This window comes from Microchirus variegatus (genome assembly GCF_963457635.1).
Source record: "Microchirus variegatus genome assembly, chromosome: 13".
NCBI lineage: Eukaryota > Metazoa > Chordata > Actinopteri > Pleuronectiformes > Soleidae > Microchirus > Microchirus variegatus.
The window spans coordinates 18,345,290-18,367,536 of NC_139814.1; positions in this window are offsets into that span (position 1 = coordinate 18,345,290).

The following is a 22,247-nucleotide window of genomic DNA, read 5'->3' on the forward strand; positions in this document are numbered from 1 at the left end:
GTTTCCAGTGTGGGTCTTCTTTAAGGCTGCCTTCCAAACTTTTACCTTTCGTCTTTTAGAAGTTGCGTTGAACCTTCTTATAAGTTCCCGCTGTTGGCAAGCAATATTTCCTTTAATGTCGTTCTATAGTTCACGTCAACTTTGAAAAAACCCTGTCCTTTTATGTCTTTTATAAGTTTAAAACTGTCCCTTGAGCAAGAGAAGATATCCGGCCTGAGTGTGGTTTTAAGACAAATAAGTGAATATAGCGCAAAAGAGAAGGAGACATCACGACAACATAACTAATTGCTTTGCGGAGAGGAGGAAGGCCAAAAATGGACATCACAGAAACGGTAAAATTGAAAATCAACGAAACGAAGCAGTTCATGGACGAATCCTCTGCCTGGGGTTATCCCCGCGATGATTTCGACCGCGTCTGCAGAATCATCTGGAGCAGAGCACAGTACGTCGAGGAGAGGTTTGGCACAGGTCTGTGTGCACCAGAGTCCCCGCAGAATGAAGATGGTGCCTCCTCAGTAAGCAGGCTGAGTCACTGGTAAGGACCAAAACACCAGCAGGGGCCTGACACTCATCAGTCACCATCAATCACATGGTTAATTCACTGTAATGTGTATAATGTGTTCTCTAATGGGTCTATGAAAGTAAATGCATGGTCAACTTTTACAGTGGAGTATAATTTACCTTTGTAGGGATTAGACAGTGCAATACACTGTAAAAACAACCCTATTATAATCAATTTTTTTCTCAAGGCAATGCAAGAGAGGTTGAGTTAATAACACAGTAAACTTTTCATTTTATTTGTAAGGATTTCAAAATTGTATGTGCATATTAGAGAAATAATACTCAGCGATTGCCCATGGATAGATTCACTAACTTTCAACAAATATTTTACGATGCGATTCAAAAGAGAGTTGAATGTAAGAGTTTTCTGACCTACATCCCAGCATAGCAGTGCAGATCAGGTGGGCTTGCTGTGCAGTCACAGACCTACTGATAATAATAATAATAATAATAATAATGTACATACACCATCTGCTCCTTTGCTACCCGGAGCTTCCATGACATCTCCGTTAACATAAGTGTCCCAGGTCTCACCGGACCACGTGTTCCGCATCGCTGCTCGACAGTTGACAGGCTGTGCGGCCGTAAAAAAAAAAAGCCTCATTAATGGTTTGAAAAGGGATGCTGCGTCACACATACAGGGAGGTGAGCGTGTTTATCTGAAAATCGGCTGAAAATTGTACTTAAATAAAAGTTCAGTCATATTCAGCAGTTAACCTATTGGTCAACCAGTTAACCAAGCTACAATCACTACATACAAATCTGCCAGTGATAATTAAACTGTGATGTCCATAAGGAAGTTACTCATATAGCAAAACAGACTCACTGTTTTTTCTCGTCTAGGGACATGGAACAGCACATGGAGGCCGAAGATTTTCGTCTGAACCCAGAGTTTTTCAGAACTGGAATGATGGAAGTGAATATAACACCGTATATGGTAAAGGAGGAGATGGGAAGACATTTGGTGAACATTTATCACCCACTGGCCAACCTCGCAGGTTACCTGCACCCAATAGGACTGAGAGAAAAGTGCGACATTCCCAGGACAAAAGTGGAAAATGGGCAGAGACACATTTACCCAACACACCACTGCAATGTGACATTGGACTACAATCACCAGAGATGTGTGGAAAATGTTCCACATGAGGTCACTTCCATTTGGACAAATGATCAAATAGTTGCGTTGGATCATCAAACGTTATGCTCATCCAACCCAAATGAAATTTCTATTACCACACATGAGGAACTAAAGACATACAACCAGCAGCTTCCAGAAGGTAAAAAAAAAATGTGCCTGAATAATCATTAATACATACTTTCTGGAGTTACATACACACAGCATACTTGATTAATTAAAGACAGAAGACGCAGTAGCACTTGTCCCTGGTATACACACAGCCTATTACATCCTGCAATGTACCCCTCATCAGCAGCATACTTTTTCTCAACGTAAGACCTATTTCCTGAACTGAATTTGTGTGGTCAGCAAAGGAGCCAAGTCAGAACAACGTCATCCATCTGGGGACAGTGCTCTGTGTCATTCACGATCCTCTGACAAGTCCACCCACACCCAAACACCACGTATTTCTCTGTGTAGGTGTCAAAACACTGCGATTCTGCATTGGTGGTGCAGAAAAAAGTGCCATCTTGCACGGATGACTAAGAGGAGGGGGAAATGTTTGTTTTTTTATAATTAAGGGATTATTGTGCTGTGGCAAAGTGAATTACACGGCGAGGCTTCCACACTGGCCGCTGATGCAGAACAGAGCAGTGGACACAGATAGGAATTAAGTCAACAACGGCTCAAGTGCGCGGTGGTACTTTTGGTTCGGGAGCATCGCTTGTACAGTGCTTCTGACACACACACTGCAGTAATATTTTGTCATTGCTAATTTGACTATCTGTACATCTGTGTGCATGGACACTGCCGGGCAGCACTTTGCAGTCAGAGTACAGCAGTGGTTCTCAAACTGTTTATAGCAAGTACCACATGGGAAAATATTGATCCCTCAAAGTTAACACTATTGTCGCAAATGCTGAAATACAGTGGTGTAAATAAGCTACTGACTTTTCACAGGGGCTCTGTCATCACCCTCCTCCTCCTCACATATACTTGTATAGAGAAATTAGATTAAGATAGAGCAAAAGATAAGGTGACTAATTATTCTTTTATATATTTCTTTGCCATGTGTTTCATTTTCTAGGCACTCCGGTCAAAATTCCTCAACTCCATTCCAGTCACATACCTTGGTATATACAGTAGAACAGTATTTATGATTTTTCCACCACGTGCCACAGTTTTAAAACCACGTGGTGAAGAGAACAATGCCATTACGCTCGTCACCTGCATCACACTTGACACGACAGCAAAGACATTAAATGATTCTAGTATAGCATCAATTTAACCTTCCTTAACATTTGCAGTTATACATAATGCGGATCTAAATGCCAGGACCTGGGCGAGTGTTGTTAAAGAAGGCATAAAGCAAGCACCTACCACTCAGCATGAAGCCAGACATAGGACCTTTCAACATAGACATGCCATTATCAGAGCTAATGGTAAGTATATACCATGACATCTTTATCCATGTTTTACCCAGTGAAATTGTGTCTCGTCCGAGCATGTGGAATATAATTAAAGTGTTTATTCCCTCCTCCTTGCTGTGCATATTTCAGTTCATGGTGTGGATATAAATGGCAGGACCTGGGCTAGTACCAAAGAAGGCACAAAGAGAGCAGCTGCCCCTCAGCAGGGACCCAGACTCAGGACCTTTCAACAGACAGGTGCCATTAGAGCAAAAGGTAAGTGCATGAACCTTGATATCCTCATCAAAGGCCAGACAAGATAGTACAAATAACGAAACAAGTCTAATCTACTCTTGTTGTTCACATTGCAGTCGAAGGTGTGGATGTTCATCCCAGGACCCAGATTAATACTGTCAAAGAGGGCAAAAAGAAGGCATCTGCCCCTCGTTGGGCAAAGAGGAGATAGAGAAACATACTGCATGATTATATCTTCAAAGTTTGTTGAAGATTATTATATTAATTATATATCAAATTATTATTTTTTTAAAGATGCTGCTGCTTAAATTTTGGCGCCAAATCATGTCGGTAAAACAATAAAACAAGTGCAATGTCCATTTCTAACATCTTTGCCTGCTTCTGCAAACAAGTGCACTTCTCAGGATCCATTGTCGTGAGGGGCTTTTTCAAATAATGCTTCTTTCTCTTGTTTAGACTGGCTGCCGCTGCTGCTGCTGCTGCTTGAGTGGCATTTCTGAAATGATTTAGTGCATACATTAGAAGTTCTTAGAAGTGATGCTCGCAGCATTGATGCAATTAACCTTAACAAATGTTACCTTCAGCCTTCTATCAGCATCAGAACTGAAGGTTGCACAGAGAATGCCCTGTATTCTGTTAGTAGAAGCAGCAGCAGCAGCAGCAGCAGCAGCAGCAGCAGTAGCAGCAGCAGATAATATATGGGGAAAATAACCTCTAATTTGTGGCCACAACATAGACATAATGTGTGCACGAATTATACATTAATAATATTAATATCATTCGCATGAATTACCGAGCTACGGGAGCCAAAAATGGGTGCAAGAGAGCTGAAGCTGCACGATGGAGAGAGATAGTGTGATGAGTTACAAAACCTGGCATCGCAGGGAATCATTACTACCCAAGTTAAGTAAAGTCAGAAAGATAATTGGAACGTCTGCGATTTTTAAATCATTGTTGAAACACTTGCAAGATATATTAATATAAAGTTATATAAAAGCATACTTACTATTCAAACTGAGTGGTGTAGTATTATATACAGAACATTGAATGTATTATAGTGAAGCTACTGGCAATTATTACTCAAAAATATTCACAAAAAGTTGTTGATGGGAATGATACTAAACCCACAAAACTTATTTTCGTGGAGTATCATCAAGTGTTTTTTTTTTTTCCCGTGTCACGTCTGGGGCGCCGTAGCTCTGCACAAAGTGAGGCTCGGTTAAAGAGCAGTTCACATGCACCGCTAAAAAAACGATGCATGGAAATGATGTGGAAGGAGCCGGAGGTGTTTTTTTTTTATTTTTTAACTGAGGTGTTTCAGGGTCACAGTCCTGTTGCATCAGCAGTTACTAAGCAACCAAAACCTGGGAGCTGCTGAGATGACCAGCCTCACTGAATTAATTAATGCATGTGTTAGCCAGCTTACTCGCAGCTACACTTAAAGACTTGAGCACCAAAAAAAATTTAAAAAAGGAAAATAAACAACTCAAGATGGTAAAGGAAGTGGAAAAATGCTTGTGAATTGTTAGCAGCTGATGATATTTACAAAATTTGGGAGTTGTTGTAAATATTTATGCTCAGTACTGTATTTCCTGACTGTATATGGACCCAGTAACTTGGCCTGGAATGGTAAACAAATGAGAGACAATAATGCCAAATTGTGGTCTGGCTGACAGGACGAGAACAACACAATTGAAAACACTAATCATGTAAATGTTTTGTTTTTATCTGTGCGGTTTTGTGAAACAGAAAATTGATTTCTTTCGCCTGAGACAACAAAGTAGCAAATTCAAAAACAGAGTTGGAGTGAGCGTAGAAAGTCCAACAAAAAGTATCTGCTCAGGAACTACGTGCATTTTATTTTTAGTTGCACATTCTCTTTCCTTACGCAGTGGTGACAGTGAGGCTTGGTGCACTGTGAGGTTTGCCTCTTTGGCCTCAGCACTTCCAATCCAACAGGATAATTACAGAAGCTGTAATGCGCATTCCCCCCGGAGTGGAAGTGGCAACACGGGGGTCTCAGTGTCAGCTGAGAAATGAGATGCAAGGAGGCGAGAGAGAAAGAGAGATTATGTGATGTGACGGAGACCAACATAATGAACAATATTTATTTTTGGCAGCTGATATAGAAACGCATGTAAATGTTCATAGTGGGAAAGTTGTGAGAACTATTTCAGATGCAGTGATACTAAAGCCCTCCTCTCTTTCTTATATGCACTCATGCACATGAACACACACATGCACAGGGAATATTATATATGTATTTTACATGTATATTATCTTTATTTCTTAAAAGAAAAGGTCATTCTGGAACAACCAACCTGCATACGTAACTACATTTTGAACTCAGAGTGTCTCTGTCATATAGCCATTGTTGTGTATTGATTTAAATCTCCTGTGTCCCAGTAATCAAATCCTTGATATTAGATACTTACATAATTAAGTGAAGCTCCTTTTATTGTGTTGGAGAGTTTGCATATATTGGCAGGCAATTGTGTCCTCCTGCTTTCAAAAAAAAAGACAACAAAAAAACACCCAAAAAACTGACAAAAAAGTGAGAAAACATCTTTTGGCAGATGGAGAAAAAAGTGTGAGGGGCCAAATGTTTTGGTTTAACAGCCTGATCGATGGGCTGTTGCAACTGTGAGACCGTCGGGCACGAGGGATGCGAGAGAAGGTGCGGTTAGCTGGAATGAGACTTGTGCATTTGAGCCCACGTGCCTTTCAGCATGTATATACGTGTGTGAGTGGCAGACACACAGGGCCAAAGTTTTCCCCATTTGTGCGCCTTGCTTCGCCCAACTAATAAGCCCGTCTCCTCGCTGTTGCTAGGATACACAGGTCTGTTGTTATTATATGGCAGATGGCTTTTTCTGTAGCGTGTGCTTTGTTAGTGTATATCTGATATCAAAACTGAGAAAATGCATAAAGAGATAAAGATGAGACAAACAGCTCAAGAAAAATAATCAGAGCATCACAACTGAGATTAATTAATGACCTTTTACTTCTTTCGTCTTTCCGTAAGATGATAAAAATAACAATGAAAGGGCCCTCAGGTCCCTCCCAGACAAGTCGAGGAGTGGAGTGGTTCTCTGACCTCACCGTCTCCCTCAGTCTTCACTTTTATTCGTTAATCCCCACAATAATGCAGCAAAGCCACAGAATTTTAATAATAATAATAATAATAATAATATTATGGGTTGGTCGCTTGTGTGAAGTTCAGAGGCGATCGGTCACTGCATGGCGAAGTCATAGGACACTTGTTGTTTAATGTCGTATGGTCGAAATCTGTCAAACCCTTTTGAAACCTTATATAATAATAATCATGCTAACAAAAGTTTGTTCATTAATGAAGCGAGTTACAGGGCACTTCCCATGTTAAGGTCATGGCTTGCAAACACCATGTACGACCAAGTACCAGGGTACTTCCTGTTTCGTGGCAAAATGGGGGCGAAATAAAAAATTGAGTTTGTGTCTGTAGACGTGTTCAGGGTAGGTCTCTTTGGTCACATGTGAAGTTTTAAGGCGATCAGTCAATGTATGGAAAAGTTATAGGGCACTTCCTGTTTCGTAGCAAAATTCACCAAAAATTCCGATGGTTACCGTGGCCACGCCCTTTTGAATCCATGAAACCTTTCAAAAACTATGCCTTTGCTGTGTCTTAAAAAAAATAATTTTGATTGATTAACATGCTCAGACTAGTAGCAAAAGCGTAGTAACTAGTAGCAAAGCGTGCAAATGACCAAGATGGACACCAAATTTGAACATAGCCAAGTTGAGGCTATGGTCCCAATGGACTTCCTGAAATTTGGTGCAACTTAGTTTTGGCTTGCTCCATCCATGAATTCACCTTAGGGGGGCGCTAAGGAGCCCTGGTGCAAAGCCACAGAATAATAATATTCTGAAGGAAAACAAATACGTTCTTTGCACTTTAAGGCTTGGCTTTCATGCTCGGGCCCTAATAATATAGCACTCTTAAAATAGAAGTTACATGGTGCTTTGATGGGCAAAGGTAAAATGGGATACTCGGGGGGACAGAAACAAGACAACACAATGAAAAAAAAAACACAAAACCCAGAACACCAAATGTCTTTTAAAAAGCATAAAGAGAAAGTTAAAGAAATAAAGATACAACAAAATCTGAGATGAAAACATAAAAGAATGATTCGACATACATAAAAGAAAGTCTGTAAAAATGGGTGTTTGTGATTTGTTTATGTAGGAGATGCTTGCGTCCCTGCGAGTCTTCTCATAGCAGCGTGTCCAGTTCACTACAAATGTATGGACTCTTAGTCGTCGGGCTGATGCAATCTTCAGAGCTAAAGAGGATGGAATGTTGTGCAATAAGCAACGGAATGAGGTTTGATGTGTTGTGATGTGTATGGTCTCAAGGAAAAGGTTTCATAGACCCCGAGGAAAACAGGATCACAGTACCTTTGATGGCTGGTTTCCGTGGGGGTGGAAAAGGAGCTTGCTTGCTTGCACAGACCAGGCCTAATAGTCGCTGAGAGATTTACGTATATTGGTTTTGAGGAGGGGGCATGTGAGCTACAGAATTGGTCCAGTCAATTTGTGTGTTCATAATCATAGAATCACTTCCCTATCTCGCTCTTTTCCAGCACCCGTGTTAACCCCTATATATAGCTGGCATGTGTAAAGGTGATATAAGTAAACCGCAATCCCATTTGAAAACGTTGCGCAGGGCACAGGTGCCAGGTTTTCTAAAAATACGGCAATAACCGCTTTAATGCCCAAACACAACTGGCCCCACCGTCTGTTTCAGTTTTATGAACAATTAACCTATTTGGTTAATTTTAGAATGTTGGCAGAGGGTGACACAGGAGACCACAACATAATCTTTGAAGGTTTATGACACATCATGGTCATATCTTAACATGATACATTTCTTACACATAGGCCCTTGATATATGATCTATATAAATATAGAAAAAACATTGGGAGGAAAACCAAGTTGCGTTTGCAACATTTAAGGACACGATTTTTAGCTCGAGGTGACCATAATGCTTGTGGGGATTTAATGGGAGTTGCTGAGCAGCACTAACGACGCAAAGATTACTTGCCAAGTGATGGAGATTTTGGCTTTAAGAGCTTGTGCTTCGGTCCACACACTCTGTTCTGGATCCACGCCCCTCGCCCACGTCCTGGCATTACCCAATGCTCAAACATGGCGAATGGTGCAGAGTGAGTTTTTGGCAACACCAGACATGCTACTCTGCAACCAAAATGCAAAAATAACACTATTATTATTATTATTGCACTGTTATTTCCTCTTTCTGGCAATTGTCAAATGGATCCCTCCTAATGTCCTTATCTAGATATTAGATTGTATGACTAATAATGGTAATATAGAGCCAAAACAAATCTATATAATAAGCCTGTATGAGTTGCTATTAAATAAGAATACATAAATAAACACTGGCTTTATTATAATGGCTTGCTGACACAGCTTTCTACAAGCAGTATGCCATTTATTGCTTTGCTGCGATCCTTTAAGTTTTTGGTTCTGCTGCTTAACCTCTAAGGATCTTGCTCCATTTGAGTTTCTCTAGTAACTGAAATGTTTATTGCTGCACTATTGGGGATAAAATATAAGCTATAAGGAAAATAGCTTTATTATTGCAAATTATACATAAAAAGCAAGAGTTTTAACTAACCTAAATAGTCTTTGTTTTGTGGATGGTAAACAAAAGTGATCAGACTGCTGAGCCCAGTCTGCATGTTGTGATTGGGAGGTTTAGAAAATTACCCTGAGGAATAGTGAATTAATGTTTCCACTGTTGTTATGCAAATGTTATTGTGCCAATTCTCCAGCCAGATGCCATCAAACCCTTTGCAGGAGAAGAGGATGCTTTAGGATAATGAAATCAAGACTTGTCTGAGAAAAAAAACCACTATAGGCAACATGATGTAAAAATACGTTTGTTTCATGTATTCATTCGAGAAATACGACACTTGTGAAACTCGTCAGTAGACATGACAACACGTGTCATGTTTTTCTACAAATTGACAAATTACCATTACATTCTTGCTTGAGTCCAAATGCACACAGAAGCAGGTGGGTGCACCAATTGTGTTTCAAAAACCAAACATTTGCGCCACCTGTAGACCTTTTTCCACAGGCACCCAGCCAGCATCGGTGCTTAATCTATTCTAGAATGTATTACAAGCCAGTGCCAGCTTTTTTAGCAATGGCACAGAAATGGTAATGGTAACTACAACATTCATTTTTTTTGGGGTTGGAAACTTTTCAAAATGAAAGTTAAAATAACTTTAACACCAAGTTTGTAAACCACAAGCAAAGCAGTTGGATATCGTCACCAATGTCATTTTTAGCTTTATAGGTCCACAGATGCCATGTGTGCACACGAGGTAATGCTATTTACGTATTATTTTTTTCAGATACAGTTAGCAGACAAAATAATGAATATGGCCACTATCTTATTTGACGCAAAGAATCATTTTAAATTCAGTTGAGCTTCACAGCGGTTCAAAAGAAGACCTATCACCTTTGAATAACCAGCAAACAGACCTTTCAGCCACAAAGCAGCCGTCCATACTCTCCTGACAACTTTATGGGACCTTTTCAGCACTATTGGCATTTCTTTGACACTGCAGTGAAGGTGTTTTTGTTACTTCTCTTTATGGAAACTCTCCAAAGCAATTTGTCCGGATTGTTCGCCCCCCAAAAAAATGTTGCTGCACTTTTTCCACTTTCGCTTCCATTGTACATCTGAAATATTCAACGCGGACAGTTCACTGAACTCATCTCTTTACTTATTCATCTGGTTTACAAAGTCAAGGCTGTCCGACCTGGTGGGAGTGTTTATCCACCGAGAGAAAACCTCACACCTACTTCTCGTTGACATTTTGTTGACTTTCAGACTCGTTAAACATTGATTCTTTTACATGCAGGCATATTCAGAATGTGTCCTTTTCTCTCTCCCCCTCCAGTCTTCCTTCACTTGTTTGATTTTTCCTTCCCTCCAGAATTTTACAAGCACAGACACATCGAGCCAACTGTCCTTCAGGGATTCCGATGTCCCCGTTTCGTTGTCCAACAGGTGGAGCCGCTTAACAATCTCATTTGCTCACGACCCTGAAATTCTGAGCCAGTTCCCAATCTGCGTCCCTGAATTTATATCCAACTGTAGTTTACATGGGAGTCTGGCTTGGCGCGGTGCAGCTGTGACTCAGCCCTCCATTGATTCTCACTTTATTTCACAAAACTGTCACCTTGTATTACAAATAATAGCGCTGCCATTCCGCAATAAATCTTCCACGGTGGAGATTCTTCTGTGAGAATGATACTAACAATAACTCATATGCTGTGTGTGTGTGGATCAGAAGTGAGAATGTGCATGTGTCTTCATCAGTGGAGGGTGTTTTTTGTTTGTTTGCATGTATGCACAAGTGGGTGCATTTGTTTGTCAAAACTCGTCTCATGATATGTAACCGACTACAGAGAAAATCGGGTTTATTTTCCCTCCGTGTCATCGTTGATGGATGCTCCTCATAAGACAAGCACAATGAGGCATCATTCCTTATCTTTCCTCCTACTGCTTATACCCTTCCCCTCCGCCCTCCGTCATATTTTATTCCATGAGACCCCCCCACTGTTGGCAGTGGTAGTGAGTGGTGTCACAGTGAGTTTCATGCTGCCACATGTTGTTTCTGGTGTGTCCTAATTGAGAGGGAGGTCGGCTGTCTTTAATAATAACCCCCGATGACCGTCATACGGTGACGCAAAATGGCAGAGCTTTAGAAAAGACAGCTTCTCCCAGCACTCATAATTTTCTACTTCAATGACAACACGTTCTGCATGGATAAGATGAGAGGCCACATTACTATTTCATCTTGGTTTGAATAGAGTGGGTGCAGTTTTTCAGTCTGTATTTTGCATGTCACACTTTGAATGGAAGTCACTGTGTCTGGGTGCCCTCCCTGTGCAGCGCTTCATTGTTGAGGTAGCGTTCATTCCGATGGAATGGAGGGTGAATGAGCAAACGTAACAGACTTGTGTCCCTTTGTCGGGCCATATGAAACGTACAAAAGCAAACACATTTTGAAGGATACTTAACTGAGACTGTAAGCCATACATATAGAAAGGACGTTAAAATGGACATCGTAGACTTATGATTACAGCAGGTCGTGTGTCTGTGTAGCTTCCATTTCTACGGAGGTCTTCTTTAACACAAGTTCACAGTGACAATAAATGTGTGTTTTTTTTAATGTAGCATGTTCTGTATTTAAAAAGCCAGAATAATCTGTGCACCACAACAAAAGAACAAAAGGTGAAGGAACAGAAACGCATCAAAAACACTTAAAAACCTGTGGCTATCCAAAAGGAGAACATCTGAGAAAGGAGGAAAAACAAGCAATACACAGAACAACAGTGCTATTCCGTGTATTCCGAGCGTCTCTGAGAAACTCAGGAGGATCTTTAACAAACACCACATCCCTGTACACTTCAAAAACACCTTAAGGCAGACACTTGTTCGTCCTCAGGACAAAAAAACAAACAGAGCAATGTGGTTCATGCACTACAATGGAATGAGTGTTTTCCTGATCTCCACATTTGGGAATTCACACAACCACTGCATGATACAGCTGTCCACCTACAACATCTGAAGGACAAGGGAGTCTTGCATTCTGGCCAGGGAAGAACATAACCTGGAGTAAGGAGCTGTCCTCAGCTCTCGCAGTCACACACAGAACAGGAAAATTCAAACTCCAACACTCACACAATCTCTGATGACCTTAGCCACCCTCTTTTCAGGTGAAAACTCAGATTGCACAGATGCATCGTTTCACTTAACCCCTCTCTGGACAGGTTTTCAGCTCTCTGGTTTTTCCACCAGTTAGTCAGAAGTGAATTGAAGCAGCCTATTGAGAGGTGAACATGGTCAAAGTTAACTCAGGCAAGTCAAGTTTCCTACAGCCAACTACAGAAGACAAATGTGACCCGGAGGACAAGCATCACAATCTACAGAGACAATAGTATTTTATGTATAATTCCATAAATGTATCATCCATAAATAGGCCACATTCCAACATTTTTTTTTTCCAATTAGGTAAAGTAGCCCTTGTATTCAAGCTGTGCAGGAAAAACCCCCACCAAAAAGAAGTATATTATTTATATTGAATATCCATGGCCAGAAGCATCACCATGATGCCAGAAGCAAATTAAGCACAAACTATGGTGTTTATCTTCCAAACCATGTAATATTTAAAGATTGAACACTCTTTGTTTGCTTGTTAGATGTGACAGCAGAGGTGAAAAATGTCTCCAGCCATCAGTGACTTTGCCACAGCTTCACGTCGCTTTGTTAAATAAGCAGCTTATCAGCCTGCAACAGGACAAAGATGACACTCTTACGGTTATTAATGTGTCTGAGTATCAATACTGAGCGTGTATCTTTGGATCAGTTTATTTTCCGCAGTGGCACAGTGTGAGTGCGAATGCATCTTGCACGCCGGCGCCACCGTCTAAGCCACAGCCTGCTGATTGTTCTTTAAATCATGACTCTTCCCTTAAAAGTGTGACTCAGCTCCAGTCATTTATATTCATACTATGTAATTACTGTGAGCTACAAGCTGAACCCACAGTGGGGTTGTGTCTTTATTTTCTCTAAGAATCATCCGAGTGCACAACTTGTCTGCTAGAGGAGGAATAAAAGTTAGGGAGAACTCATAACAAGAGCTTTATTCACCATGTGTGGTGATCTGCGGTTGCCGGCGGGGCCTGTTACTCAGTTAGCTTCAAACAGAACAGTCAAATAGCTGCTCAAACAACACACGCGCCACAAGGCGCGGAGGCTCTGGCTTTTAGCAAGGAAATATGCCTCGCTCTGGTGTAATGAGTAAAGATTTGACTGGGTTGATGAAACTAGCGATTCATTTTTTAACCTTACATGGCACTGTTGCAGAAGAGATGGAGAGGAATAATACAGAAATAAATGTAAATTAGGAGGGAATTAGGAGGCTTTCAATTTTCTTTATGCTACATGTTGAGTCCTTATAGAATCTGGATTCACAGGTCTTCCCTGAGTTGCATGATCCCACAGTAAGAGAGAAGGTGACAGTTTTCCTCCTTACGCTTTGACATATTAAATGAGTAAACATGCCCCCTGCAGTACAAGGTGGTGCTGTAGGCATAGCGGAACGTCCCCACCCACCATTTCATATGAAAAATGAAGGGGAGAAGATAAAGACACAGGAAGAGAGTGTCATGGAGGAGGTGAGAGAGAGAGAACAGAAGGCAGGGCAGGGCTTAATAGATTATTCCAAAGCATTTCCTGTGTTTATCTGGTTCTCTGATTTAGGTTATCATAAGCAGAGTGCAACTGCAGTCTGAATGTTAAAGAGCTGCACCGGCAATTGTTATTATCAAGATTCCAACAGAAAAGCAGATCCTTATAGTGGAGCAAAGCATCCTGTGAAAATGTGACTTTTTTGGTGACATACCAATAATCCCCATAGCAGACATCACCTGTGTGGCTGGGGGTGGTTGTAAACAACATATTGTGATTTATTTATCTTTGTGATGAAAGTAGAAGCCTTGAAATGTCAACGCTAAATCTGTATCCATGGTTGTGCAGATTAAAACATGTCGATGCTTAAATGTGCTAAAACACAAAGGTAATTACTGGGTTTCAATCCAATTTATTCCTTAATGCTCTCCAATAAGATCAACTACACCATGCACATAGGAAGTTTGAATGGAAACCTATGGGGAAATGAGCCTATACCTCCCACTTGATTTACAATGTCCAATTTGAGTATTATTTGCCTTTTTAGAGGGAAATAGATAATAAAGTACAGCATTGAATGAACAATGAATGAACAAAAATGGCCGTCAGATTCACATATGGATGAAATCGGGACCAATTGCAGAGATCTTGAATACACATAGTTCACAAAGTTCAGCATTTTCTGCTGTCTGCAGAATTATTATGTGCCATGGTCAAATCTCCCAGATCCAAGATCCCCAGATCAAGCTCTTCTGACTGGCACGTCCGGCATCCAAAATTTCATTCCACTGTCCAGACCATAAGGCGAGACTGACATGTTCCGATTTACAGATTTACCCACACGTCTTCAGAGACCTTGGTGTTTAAAAGGGGGGTTGTGTAAAATGTGCATAAAAATAGCTCTCATCTCTCTCTTTAGTGGTGACAACAAGGAAAGGCACATTTCCAAATGTAGCCGCTTTGATTGACTGATGCTAATTCAAATTCCTTTTCTTCTCTTAAACAACCCGCAGAGACATCACATCCATTCTAACAGTTTCTTTACAAAAAGGGAATGTAAAAGCCTCTAATGATCTTAGCCAAACATGAATCACTTTAAGTACAACAATCTGTCATCAAACAGGAAAAAAAATTACTCTCCACACAAGTTGGAGTCAGTATTTAAAGATAAAGGAAAAGGGATAAACAGACCAGGAGGAAACAGTCCCGTTCATTGCATCCTTGTGGTTCTGAAAAGCAGCATTAGTTGCAGCAGAATGATGTTTCAAGAAAAAGCAACTCTATGATTCGATTATGTTTTCTATCGCCCCGACTCTTTTCAGTTGCACCAAGAACAAAAATGCCTTTGAAATGGGGGGGGGGGAAAGAAGTGCAGGCCTTTTTCAATCCCTCTTAAATTCTGCAATACTTTTATCAGCGGTCTCTTTGTGCCACTCTATTTTCCTCCGAATTTCAAATGCCATTTTCTCCCTCGCCACCTTTTGTGTGCCTCCAGTGAGCATGTGGGATTGAGGCTGACGGCGGGAGTTGATAACCAGAACTACACAACAAACGGCGAGGGCGACTTTGGGTGTCAAACTGTCGCAACCCGATCTGTGTCAGACACAAGGCAGGGCGAGAGGTGAGCACTGCGGCATTTTATGGTTCAGTGGTGACATTTGGGAAAACAAGTGGAAAAAAAGAAAATGAAAAGAGGTACATAGTTTTTTTTTGTTTTTTTTTAAAGGCATTAGATTCTTTTTTTTCCGGGGCTGCTCACCTCATGTGACCTACTTTTTTTTTTTTTTTTAAATCTCCATTACACCCTTTCCACCTGTGCATTTGTGGTGCATTCTCCTTGTCTTCAATAGCGAATGCATCACCCTATATTGAAACTGATGGAAGAAAAAACTTATGAAGTGGATGCCATTGAGCTCCAATAACTAAAAGTGGATGTCCAGGACGTTTGTTGGAGAGAGATGGATTTTGGCTACAGAACTTGTGAATAAAACAGTGTGGGATTTTTATCTGTCAGGAAGTTACAACAAGAAAGGGGATTCTTTTTCTATCTTTTTTTTCCATTAACCATCAAAGTGACAACATTAAAGACAACACTGCCAGGCCAGTATTTCCCTGTCATCCCAAACAGCATCCAAATGTTATCCCTGCCTAAAATACTTGTGTTTAAATTCCTTTACTTTGACATGAGTGAAGACATGCACCCAGAGATACATATTAATGAGATCTCAGCCTTTTCCATCACATTTCCATACGCAATCCTACACATGCACTGCATATGCAGCTAATCGCTTGAACAGGAGCATGCGCCAAAGTGAAGTCAGCCCCTTTACTCTACGCGCAAACTGGGATCATTGAGGACAATCAATCAGCAATACAGCATCTTCTCACTGCTCCCACGTCTCATCCCTTTGCCCTCTAGTGTCTTAAATATTTAGACAGTTTGACATCAAATGCATACATGAATGCCAATGAAGCAGATCTCAGTCCATTTATCACACACACACACATACATGCATATACAAAAAAAAAAATATCTGGGCATGAAAAAGCAACAGACTGCAGTCAGAAACAACTCAGAAACCAAAGATGAGATTGAGAAGCTCTTCGTAGTCCACGGATCGGTTATTGTGCAGTCAAGCTTAATTCAAGATAGGTAGAGGCAAGCTTGAGGACGCGGCGTGCCGAGAATGATCCTCTAATTGTAACTTCAGGGAAATTTGCTCTATAGTCTTTGGGCCACAGATGGGGAAAGACAGTTTAAAACATCATTTTATGCTGGTGTCTTAGTCTCATTGACAGTGAAACCAGTAAAAAGGCAGGCTGAACACAGCCCTCTGAAAGGGTCTGTTAACCCTTTAATACCTAAGCCTCAAAATGTCACGTGAGGAAGTGCTTTTGCCCATTTTTCCAGAATAACTTTCAATATCTGGCAGTTTTCAACTTACTACATGTTAAAACAGTGATTTTGCATGTTAAATTTGAAATTTTAACAGTATAAAACACATTTTAAAAAATGACAATTGTTGAGTTGCCCAAAACAGGCCAAAAAATGTAAAATATGTACACACGGTTTTCCCACTTTTTCCCTCTCTGGCGACAAAGTCGCTGATCCACCAGCTTCCTGAAACAGCGAGTGAAATTACCGTAATAACCACATGGTGGCTTTTACGTGCAACTTCTTAGCTTTCAGAAAACCGTCTGAATTTTTCCGATTGCACTTTCTAAATCCAAAGAAAGTAGCGAATGCCACAGTTTACTGTACCTTAGGCTTACACCTGTAGACTCTTAATCACTGCCATACGTCTCACGTTTATTCCTCGTGGCACTCTCGATTATGCCAAGACTCACAAATTGGCTTGTTTCTGAAATGGCAGGATGTCCAAACATTCTGACCTTGTACCTCCAAAGACTGGACTTACTGCCCACAGAGGCACCAAAACATTTCCAACAACAAAGCCACGATAAATGAGCAAATACACATGAGGCTAAACAGAGAAATAACGAATGCAAATGCTGGCACTCAGGAGGGCCTGAGATCAGGCACAGAAGAGACTGCCTCCGAATGATATTTAGGGACGTGGCTGAGCGCCAGTCGTTTTTGTGTTTAAGTTTCCGTTGGAAAAAATCAATTCGCTATTTGCCAAACCATTTATACACTCAGTACTTTCTATGTTTCCATTGAGCTCCTGTGGTTATTAAACGTGTCTGTTATTCACAGAGAAATATTTTTAATCTCTCAAATCATTCAGGCTGAATATAAGCATTCTACAACTCATGAATTCATTGATGCCTTTTGAAGAGTCTGCGTGGGGCTCGCTGGGTTTGTGGTGCCTACACTGGGGCTGGGTTTGAAAGTGGCTTTCGTATCAGAAATCACTCATTTTCATCTCAAAGGGCCATGCAATCAAACCAGAAACTGGCAGCTGCAAAAGCACAGATTTTACAATAATAAACATAAAATACCACCTTGACTCCAAAGGCTCAACTCTAAGAGCTATGGAGTCACTCTTGTAAAACAGTGAGTATTCCACTTTAGGAAACTGGCCCCTTTAAAGAGACCAACCCAGGATAGAAATGCTACATCAAATTACACTCCTCCCTGCACCCTGCGTCGTTTGAGCCTGGAGCTTTTCATTGTTTGTGCGACCCACAGTTTGAGCATAGAAGTCCACAGCAGACAGTGGGAAAATGTGGCAAGCCTCCTCTTGTTGCAATGACTTGTTGTTTTAAATTATTCTCCAAAAGATTTGTGTGCCAATGCGTCAGAAAGTTGTTCAGCTTTAATGCCGATTATCACCGCGTGTGGCATCCTTAACTTGTACTTGTGTCAGGACGATCGGTGGAATTTGTTTTGTACGCCAACATCTATTTGCAATAATGTGACCACGTTTAGTTTTTGCATTGAGGTTTTTACTTAAAAAACCTTTCTGTGAAATCTATACTAACAAAAGAGATGCAAACTAATTCACATCCTGACACACACATATATTATGTTAGATTAGCACATTAACCTGCAACAGCAGATGCAAATAAAGTTGTCAACCTCTTGTGAACTCTGATATTTAGAGCTCTGTGAGTGGATATACCAAACCAATTATTACCTATTAAACTCATTAAACTCATTACTCGTTGCAGGAGGGAGGAGATTATCAATTGCTGACAAAGACCCATGTGCAGACTTCAAATACTTCTTAATTTAGTTTGGATGCATTAGCCTTATTTAATATTTTTATTGTATTGCTTTTATTCATAGAACTAGTGGTTATTGTACAAAATTACTCAAATGTGACAGCAGCTGACTGTGGCTTGTGATGAAGAGAACTGTGATGCATCCATCTCTTGGTTTTATCCAGTTGTTTATCTCCAGATTTCTTTTTTTTTTTTTTATTATGTTGTGGCTGCTTGCCACTAAAGGTTTAGTGTGGTCAACTCAGATAGAAGCTGACAACTCTGCACTGAGTGCCCAGCAGGTGCAGCAACAGGGAAACTAAATACAAGCACACCCTGTCATGACTCCTTGTTTAGTATCATACCTTTATATGATCATTTGGTATGTTTTATCACAACAATTTCATTAGAGATAAAACATATCACGTCGGTAAGTACATTCATGTTGGATAAATGAGTGAACAGACAGTTTGTGGACTAGAGAGGGGCACAGTTTCAGGGGTTTATGATTGATTTTTTTGGAGTGAGGAGCATTTTCAGAAGCTTTTCTCCGAATCCCTTTTAGTGCTCCAGACATTTTTATGGCCAAAGCCCGTGTATGAGCTTGCTGTTGTGAGCATTTTACTGTCAGCTTTCCAAGGCATTAAAGGGGATGCTGAATACGCTTTAAAAGCAACAGATTGCATTTAATGGTGTGTATAGCAAATAGAGCACACAAAGAACATACGCGGGTAGGGTTGTTGAAAAGCGTACAGTAGAATAGGTATATGCTTGCTGCAAATTACGTAAATTTAGTTCAGATCAATTTGTTGTTGTTGTTGAAAACATTATTTGTACACCGTGTCCATCTAAAAACAGGCTTTGTCAAGCAATACTATCAGACCTGATTGAGGGAGCATTTGTATGTATACAGCAGCAGTGTATGGGGGGGAGGAACTGGTTTATCCTGTTAAACTGTTTCATTCATTCATTTCTGACACTTTTTACGGACTCTTCCCTGTATTTTTAGTCAAACATAACTTGGTCGAACGATTGCTTTACTCACACAATTTCCCTGTTGCCTCATTTCCTTTTGGCATAAAGAAAAATCCCTTCCTGTGTGCAGTGTGAGAGCGTCGCAGGGTGACGCGAGATCTAAACGTACTAAACGTAATAACCACATGGTGGCTTTGACGTGCAACTTCTTAGCGTTCAGAAAACCGTCTGAATTTTTCCGATTGCACTTTCTAAATCCAAAGAAAGTAGCGTATGCCACAGTTTACTGCACCTTAGGCTTACACCTGTAGACTCTTAATCACTGCCATACGTCTCACGTTTATTCCTCGTGGCACTCTCGATTATGCCAAGACTCACAAATTGGCTTGTTTCTGAAATGGCAGGATGTCCAAACATTCTGACCTTGTACCTCCAAAGACTGGACTTACTGCCCACAGAGGCACCAAAACATTTCCAACAACAAAGCCATGATAAATGAGCAAATACACATGAGGCTAAACATTTCCTTTTGGCATAAAGAAAAATCCCTTCCTGTGTGCAGTGTGAGAGCGTCGCAGGGTGACGCGAGATCTAAACGTACTAAACGTACTGCGAAAAAACAAATTCATTTGATGGTGGTCTGAATCTAACTGGTTGTATTTTAAAGTTACGCACAACACTTTTAAGATTTGACAGAAAAAAAACACAAAGGTTCCCACGGTGCGTCCAGGACTACAGCAACATAAATGGTGCAAAGCTCATCCAGCTCTACCAATAAGTTTTATCAAAGAGGAAAGTTTGAGTCAGCCTTAAATGTACAGAGGGCGTCTTCTTCCCAAACCCAAATTGAGAGCTTGTTCCTCGGGAGAGGAGCCTGGCAACTCAAGGCTCTGCCTCCCATTGAACTCAGCTCGAGGAACCCTAAAGTGAGCCTGCAGCTTGATCTGTTAGGATATTATGGTACTGTGAGCTCTTTAAGATCGATGGAGCTCGGTCATTAAGGGCTTTCTATGTCAGGAGAAGGATTTTGAATTCTGCTCCTGATTTTACAGGGAGCCAATGCTGAGAAGCTAATGTGGGAAAAATATAATCTTTCCGAGTTGTGGACGATACTTGTGGTGCAGCAGTGTCAAGCAGCTTGGAAGTTGGTCTTTTAAGTGGGAAATAACTATGTTTAGTGTATGGGGCTGATTAATAAGCTGAAGTGGAAGGGATATGACAATCCATATAAGTGGGACTTGTTGATTCATTATCCATACATTACATATACTGTATACAAAAAAATCTGATGATGACCACATATTTAACAGGCTGTTTGTAATTGTCTTTTTATGTTTTGGTTCTGTTATATTAATTCCCAACTCCTCTTCTGTTTAATTTCGACTTAATTAATAAGCAGTCAGGGGCACTCACAGTCTCTTTGGGGTTTTGAGTGGGTGACTGCTTTAATAGGAGCCCATATAACCGTGGAAGACTGCAACTCTGCAAAGCTCTGACTTAGATTTGACCGTCTAATAAACCTGGTTAGATTTCTAGACATGAGAGCTGTTCAATCCAAAGTGGAATAAATACTGTCACTTGCAATTGGACTAGGTCTTCCCTCGTAAGACCTGCAATTATCTACGAAGGCCACGCTGTCTGCTGGACAGCGGCTCGACAGCCAGTGTTTAAAAATGCAACTAAATGTGGTCAAATAAGGTCACTTGGTCACAGATTCAGTCCCAGAGAAACTCTGCAAAACAGAAATTAAACACAATGTATTGTATGCAGCTCGTCAGCCGTGTGACATTGGGACCAAGACTCAGCGATCATGTTAAAAGTATAGATTTAACAGCAAACAGAAATACTAACACAAGCACCTCTTGTGTAAATCTGTCCTTGTTATTCTTCAGCGCTTTTGGGAAATACCGTCTATGCTTCAAAGTAGTGTTTCCCCCAACTTTTGTGCATAATACTACATTTTGCTGCTATTTCTGTAAAATCTGGTGAATCCCAATTTCATTTTATGTAGAAAAAATACAATTATTTACCAACTCTCGACCATTCTCGTTTGGGGAGCTGTCGCAACTCCTTGGTGCAAGATGGATAAAACAACAAATACCTAAACTGATGAATGTACAAATACAAATAGAGCCGCCACACGATGTATCAAAATAAAAGCCCCATGTGGTGAAAGTACAAGTGGAGGTTGCCAGTTCAAATTCCTCTCAGGTTGAGGGGTGGGAGTACCCCTGAGCAAGGCACCCAATCCATATTGGTCAGTGTTATTTGGATTATTATTAGTAAGTATTTTGACACAAAATATGATCATCATCCCAATAAAATACAAATTATAAAATAATATTTTAAATACTGCCCCATCCCTACATGGTATCCTCTGTAAAGTAAACCCCTTACCTAAAATACAAGTGGCCTTATATGTGCAAACAGTAAAGTGTACTACATTTAGCTTAAATAGACATGGATATTTACTGTTTACATATAAATACAATTGTGTACATTTGTGTGTAAAACTGATTACATTTAATTTAATTTTCTTACAGCCCTCTTTCTGCTATTCAGGGCAGAGGTAAATTAGTTTATTTTTTATTTTTTGGGGACATCACTGGACCATACAAAAATTCCCTGGTGTCTTTTTTTTTTTTTCTTCTCGGTCCTTGTTAGCAGCCTAATAAATATTTGCTCCATTCAGCTACGGCTCACTCTTCCGGGTAACCTATACTGCTCTTTGGGGGGCTGAACCACAGTGAGTTTGTCAAGTGAGGCGGAAGCAAAGGACACATTTCCAGGCAGTGTTCTAATTCATTAGCGAGCATCTGTATGCTGTGCACACACAAGTTAGGCCCTAAATACAAAATGCAAACTGTATGCACTTTCCAAATGAATTGAGCGATGCGTTGTAATAACAAAATCTCATTGTGCAGCGGTGATAGTGAAATGGCGATTATTCAGCAGTGCAGTGTCATTTTCGCCAGCGGACCGTCTCATACA